The sequence below is a fragment of the Equus quagga genome, chromosome 12 (assembly GCF_021613505.1).
Source record: "Equus quagga isolate Etosha38 chromosome 12, UCLA_HA_Equagga_1.0, whole genome shotgun sequence".
Taxonomy (NCBI): Eukaryota; Metazoa; Chordata; class Mammalia; order Perissodactyla; family Equidae; genus Equus; species Equus quagga.
This window is the reverse complement of record NC_060278.1, coordinates 82971361-82977961: the sequence shown is the minus strand read 5'-3', so window position 1 is coordinate 82977961 and position 6601 is coordinate 82971361.

The window sequence follows — 6601 nt, the reverse complement described above, 5'->3', positions numbered from 1 at the left end:
TAACCATCTGAGGAATTGTTATTAATCATATTTCTAATGCTAACAGAGAAAGAACAGAACTAGAAAGGGTTAGTGACTCACCCAAGGGCCTCACAGTGAACAGAACCCACATTCCAACCCAGCACTTCTGATCCAAGTCAAGGCTCTTTCTGTTCCATCACAGCTGTCTTGACTTCTCCACAGTTGGCCCCATAATAACCAGTGAAATTCAGCATTTTCCTACTCTGAGCCCAACCCAGGCTGGGCACCACGTAGACTACATCTGTCATCACAGAGCACCAACTGTGTGCCCATTGTCCAGATGTCAAGCGGGCATCAAGGAGGATTCTCAGCAGGTCCCCATGAGGTGGGCATAGCAGTTTTCATTGCACAGATGAGGACACTGGGCTCAGAAAGGGAAGTGTTTGCCTGAGGTCACAGATGGCCTATTGCAGCTCTGCCATGTGACACTGATCTGTTTGACTCCAAAGTTTGGCCACCTCCAGACATAAGAGCCAGTGTCTGCTTCGAGGGTGTGAGGGTCTCCTCATGGAGGAGACGCAGAAACAGGATGAAACCCCTAGTCGAGGGCTTGCAGAAAGTCCCATAAGTTAAGTGGCAATTGTGAGAACTGAAAGATGTGAACAGATATGACCGTTCAGGAAGAAATAAACATCAGAAATGGAGTATTTAAGGGTGAAACTTGAAAGGAGACTTGAGATAACACTGAGGTGTGTATTCTCAGGCAGGATGGAAGAGAATAGCACAAAATAGCACATTGAATTTGTGAACACACAGCACTGCCTTCTAATCCCAGCTCTGAGACCTCTGAGACCTTGGTTCCTCTTTTGCCTTTCCTGGCTGTCGTATGTCAGATAACACAGGTGAGGATGCCTGGGACACAGGACGGTTTACAGGTGTCAGCGAAACATGAGCAGAGGCACAGAGGTGGAAGCACATGAGGAAAGGGGTCTGAAGGAGGGTTTAATGGGCCAGATTGGGACATGGAGCTGCAAAGGTAGGTTAACACCAAACAGAAGGGGGCCTGAAGGTCAGGCAGGGAAGTTGCCCTTCCCAGGTACAGAGCACAGGGTGCCTGGAAGAGCTGCATAGGAGAGGTGGAATCAAAGTGATGTGCTCACAGGGTTATCCTTGCAGCAGTGGGACAGATATTCTGTATGCAGGCGAAGAGAAAAATGAGACAGAGAGGAGAAAATTCAGGGAGTCAATGTAGCTTGCTTCTCATGAGAAAGGACCAGTTTGGATGTTTTCTCACAGATTTGCATATCCCGCTGGATGAAGGTTTTTCTTATTTCTGCAGGTTAACAAAAAAAGGGTTCAGAGAAATTCAATGGTGAGTGGTGTCGACGAAAATAATCCATATCCAATCTATAAATGAAAATTTGGGTGAGTTTATTCTGAGCTTAAATCTGAGGATTATAACCCGGGAGAGTCTTTCCACAAAGGAACAGAGCACTCCAAAGAAGTGGGGGTATAAGGGTGGTTATATACCCTCAAAGAGGATGTTTCACATAGGATTGAAATGTCCCTCCCACAATAGTCGTGAGACTGCTCTGTCGGCACAGCGATTGATGGAAATAGCAGGTAGGTCTTCTGTCTCTGTGAACACAGCAGGGTGGCAGTCTGTTGTCTCCAGCTGGGTGGTCACAGGTGAGCTGGGAGGTGAGTGCAGCAATCAGTTCCTAGCCTAAGGAACTGATTGCTGCACTCACCTCCCAGCTCACCTTTCTCCTCCTCCTCCTCTTTCTCCTCCTTCCCTCTTCTGTCCATCTAATCCTCTTTCTTCTCCTCCCTCTGTCTCACCCTTTGTGTCCTCAGGAGGAGGAGAAAGGTGAGCTGGGAGGTGAGTGCAGCAATCAGTTCCTAGCCTAAGGAAAAATGCTTATCCCTAAGGAAATGCTAATGTGGGGGAAAGTTGCACCTTTATCTCAAGGGCCTTTGTTCTGGCCATAGGAAATGTCTAAGTAGATATGCAATGCGTGCTCAATAGCCACAGTTAGGCCCTTTTGAAAAAAAAAAAAAAAAAAGTCAGGCCGAATTAGGTTTATACCAAATGGCTTCCTCATATACTCCAATATATCCTATTGCTTGCCATTTTTATTTGTCAGTGGGATCATCCCCTGGGAATTCTTACAGCAGGCAGGCAAAGGCCAGTTCTGTCAGAGAAGACAGAATGCAGGTCACAGCCCTGTTGTGAAGGCGTGTTGTTTTGAGAGCTGGATTCCATGCTCGTCTGGGTCTGAACTGCTAGAAAGCACCACCTCCTAGTGGAGAAAGTCATCTGAGGACACAAAGGGTGAGACAGAGGGAGGAGAAGAAAGAGGATTAGATGGGCAGAAGAGGGAAGGAGGAGAAAGAGGAGGAGGAGGAGAAAGAAAAAGGCAGAGAAAGGAGAGAGAGAGAGGTAGAGAACATGAAAACCCTGCACCTGCACCCAGCCTGTTTCCAGCTCAGTCAAGAATTCTTCTTTCTCAGGGCTGGCCCCATGGCTGAGTGGCTAAGTTCACGTGCTCCGCTTTGGCAGCCCAGGTTTCACTGGTCCAGATCCTGGGCACGGACTTGGCACTGCTCATCAGGTCATGTTGAGGTGTCATCCCATAGAGCACTGCACAACAAGAGGCACTCACAACTAGAATATACAACTATGTACCGGGGTTGGGGGAGGAGGGGCACTTTGGGGAGGAGGAGGAGGAGAAGGAGAAGAAGAAGAAGATTTGCAACAGATGTTAGTGCTGGTGCCAATCGTTTAAAAAAAGGTTTAAAGAAAAAGAAAAAAGAATCCTGTGCTTTCTTTAAAATTGACATCCAGAAACTTCCAGCTGAACCAGTCTTAAATAATAGCCTTCCTAGGAGGGACTTTGGCTCCCAGCAGTCCCTAATCTCTGCCATTTCCTGCAGTCAAGTGTTAAGGCTGAGATATTTCAGCCTGAAGATTGTATGGAATTGGGGAAGGGAAGTACCACCCCTTCTTCTTGGTGGAGCTGTAGAGGAGTGAAGGAGGAATAGAATCTAGGGGTGAATGCCTGGGAGCTTTATTGCTAGCACTCTCTGCAGGCAGGAGATAAGGTCTGTCCTTGTGACTGGATGAGTCACTCAGACATTCAGTTCCCTCATCCCTGGACCCAAAGGGCTGGATAGGATTAGAAAAGGCAAGGGCTGTGGAGCCAGGCAACTGGGGTTCCAGACTTTTTGCACACAAGAAAGCTGCTAGAGTCCTAGTCCTGATCCCTGCATATATCTAAAAATGAAAGCTGCTGGATTTGCAGCCTTGATTCCAAAAGGAATCTGAAAGTCAAAGAATACCTCCTGAGTGACATCAGCGTAATTATGGAATGAGTTGTACCCTTAGTCTTTCCCCTATAAGCTACAACCAGGAGGACATTAGCTGACCAACAAAGGACTCCATGCACAGCATATGAGGACACCTGACAGATCTATCTATCTATACATCTGAAGGTGGGTGGACTGGACTCCAGGAAGCAGTGGAACAAGGGGAGCAGCCCCCTTCCATTCCCCTGGCTCTGGTAATACAAAACATGGATACCTCTGTCAGTGGCAGTGGTACTCTGACCTGACCTGAGATTTCAAAAAGTGCTCAGGTGCCAAAGACCAGAGGCTGGAGGAGCATTTACAGTACTCGTGGATTAGCACCTGCCCCTCCTGGAGCAGCAGGGGGGGCACGAACACCTGATGCTTCAGGAAAAACAGCAGTGCTGGTGACCTAAACCCTGACCTCTCCCCTACCAGTGGGGAATCTGAATATTAAGGGAAGCCAGAGAGGAGAAAATAACTTACAAAGGAACCCCAGCCAGAATATCAGCAGATTTCTCAGCAGAAACTCTACAGGCTAGGAGAGAATGGGATGAAATATTCAAAGTATTGAATGATGAAAACTATCAGCCAAGAATACCCTATCCAGCAAAGTTATCATTCAGATATGAAGGAGAAATAAAAGCTTTGATTGACACTAGACCTGCCCTACCAGAAATGTGGATAGGAACCCTCCTAAATGGAACAAAAAGGCAAAGGTTTACAAAGCTTTGAGCACAATGAGAAATAGACAGACACAATCAGAATATTGCAATTCTATATCAGTATAGGTTAGTAAATACTTAATTATAACATAAAGGCTAAAAGGAAAGAAAGAATCAAAAATAACAATAACCACTTCAATATGGTAACAAACTCACAATACAAAAATGGATAATTTGTGACAACAAAAACAGGAGGGGAAGAAGAAAAGTATAGAACCTGCATGGGCTAATGGAGATAAGATGCTACCAAAGGAAAAAGGCCTGTCTCATCTATGAGATCTTTACCACAAGCCTCACGGTAACCACAAAACAAAAAGTCAGTGCAGAGTCAAAAAATATTAAAAAAGAGGAAACTGAGAAACACATCACAGAAAACCACCAAATTGAAATGGCAGACAGAAATACAAAGAAATTGAAACAATGATAATATAGAGCAACCAGAAAAAAAGAAGAAATGGTATATTAAGCCCCCACAGATGAACAATCACTCTAAATGTAAATGGATTGACCTTATCATTCAAAAGACACAGTGTCTGGATGGATTAAAAAACAAGACCCAAGAATATGCTGCCTCCAGGAGACCCATCATAGCTCTAAGGACAAACACAGGCACAGAGTGAAGGAATGGAAGGTGATACTCCAAGTAAATGGAAACCAAAAGAAAGTGGGTGTAGCCATACTTATATCAGACAAAATAGACTTCAAGCCAAAAAAAGATAACAAGAGACAAAGATGGACATTATATAATGATAAAAGAGACATTCCACTAAGAAGATATAATACTTAATAATATAAATGCACCTAACATAGGAGCACCAAAATATATGTAAAGCAAGTATTAAGAGGCCTAAAGGGAGAAATGGACAGCAGCACAACGATAGTAGGGGAATTTAACACCCCACTTACATCAATGGATAGATCATCCAGATAGAAATCAACAAGGACACATTGGTCTTAAATGAAGCACTAGACCAGATGGACTTAATACATATGTATAGAACATTCCATCCCAAAGCAGCAGAACACACATCTTTCTCAAGGGCACATAGAACATTCTCAAAGATAGATCATACACTGGGAAACAAAAAAGCCTCAACAAATTTAAGAAGATTGAAATCATATCAAGCATCTTGTCCAACCACAATGGTATGAAACTAGAAATCAACTACAGGAAAAAAGCTAGAAAAGTCATAAATATGTGGAGATTAAACAACATGTTACTGAACAACTACTGGATCAATGGAGGAATCAAAGGAGAAATAAAAAAATACCTGGACACAAAATGAAAACACAACACACCAAACCCTTCTGGGATGCAGCAAAACTGGTACTAAGAGGGAAGTATATAGCAATGCAGGCTTACCTCCAAAAAGAAGAAATATCTCAAGTAAACAATCCAACACTATACCTAAAAGAACTAGAAAAAGAAGACAAGTGAAGCCCAAAGTCAGTAGAAGGAAGAAAATAATAAAAATCAGAGCAGAAATAAATGAAATAGAGACTAAAATGACAAAAGAGAGGACAGCCTGATGGCGCAGCAGTTAAGTTCATACATTCCACTTCAGCAGCCCAGCGTTCATCAGTTTTGATCCTGGGTGTGGATCTACACACCTCTTGTCAAGCCATGCTGTAGTAGGCATCCCGTATATAAAGTAGAGGAAGATGGGCATGGATGTTAGCTCAGGATCAGTCTTTCTTAGCAAAAAGAGGAGGATTGGCAGCAGCTGTTAGCTCAGGGCTAACATTCCTCAAAAAAGAAAAAGACAAAAGAAAGGATAAATGAAAGTAGGAGCTCGTTCTTTGAAAAGACAAAAAAAATTGACAAATCCTTAGCTAGACTCACTAAAAGAAAAAGAGAGAAGGCTCAAATAAATAAAAGCAGAATGGAAAGAGGAGAAATTACAATGGATACCACAGAAATAAAAAGGATTATAAGAGAGGACTATGAAAAGCTACACACCAACAAGTTGGATAAGCTAGGAGAAATGGATAAATTATTAGAATCACACAACCTCCTAAGACTGAGTCAAGAAGAAATAAGACCAATCTGAATAGACCAATTAAAAGTAAAAAGATTGAAACAATATCAAAAACTTCCCAAGAAACAAAGTCCAGGCCCAGAAGTCTTCTCTGGGGAATTCTACCAAATATTCAAAGAAGATTTGATACCTATCCTTCTCAAACGCTCCCAAAAAATCGAAGAGGACAGGATGCTTCCTACCTCATATTACAAGGCCAATGTTACCCTGACACCAAAACGAGGCAAGGACAACACAAAAGAGAAAAATTACAGGCCAATGTTGCTGATGAACATAGAAATAAAAATCCTCAACAAACTATAAGCAAATTGAATACAACAAAACACTGAAAGAATCATACACTATGATCAATTGGGACTTATTTCAGGGATGCAGGGATGGTTCAACATCTGCAAATCTCTCAATGTGATGCACCACCTTAACAAAATGGGGAATAGAAATCACAGGATCATCTCAGTGGACACAGAGAAAGCATTTGATGAGATTCAACATCCATTTATGTAAAAACCTCTCAATAAAATGGGTATA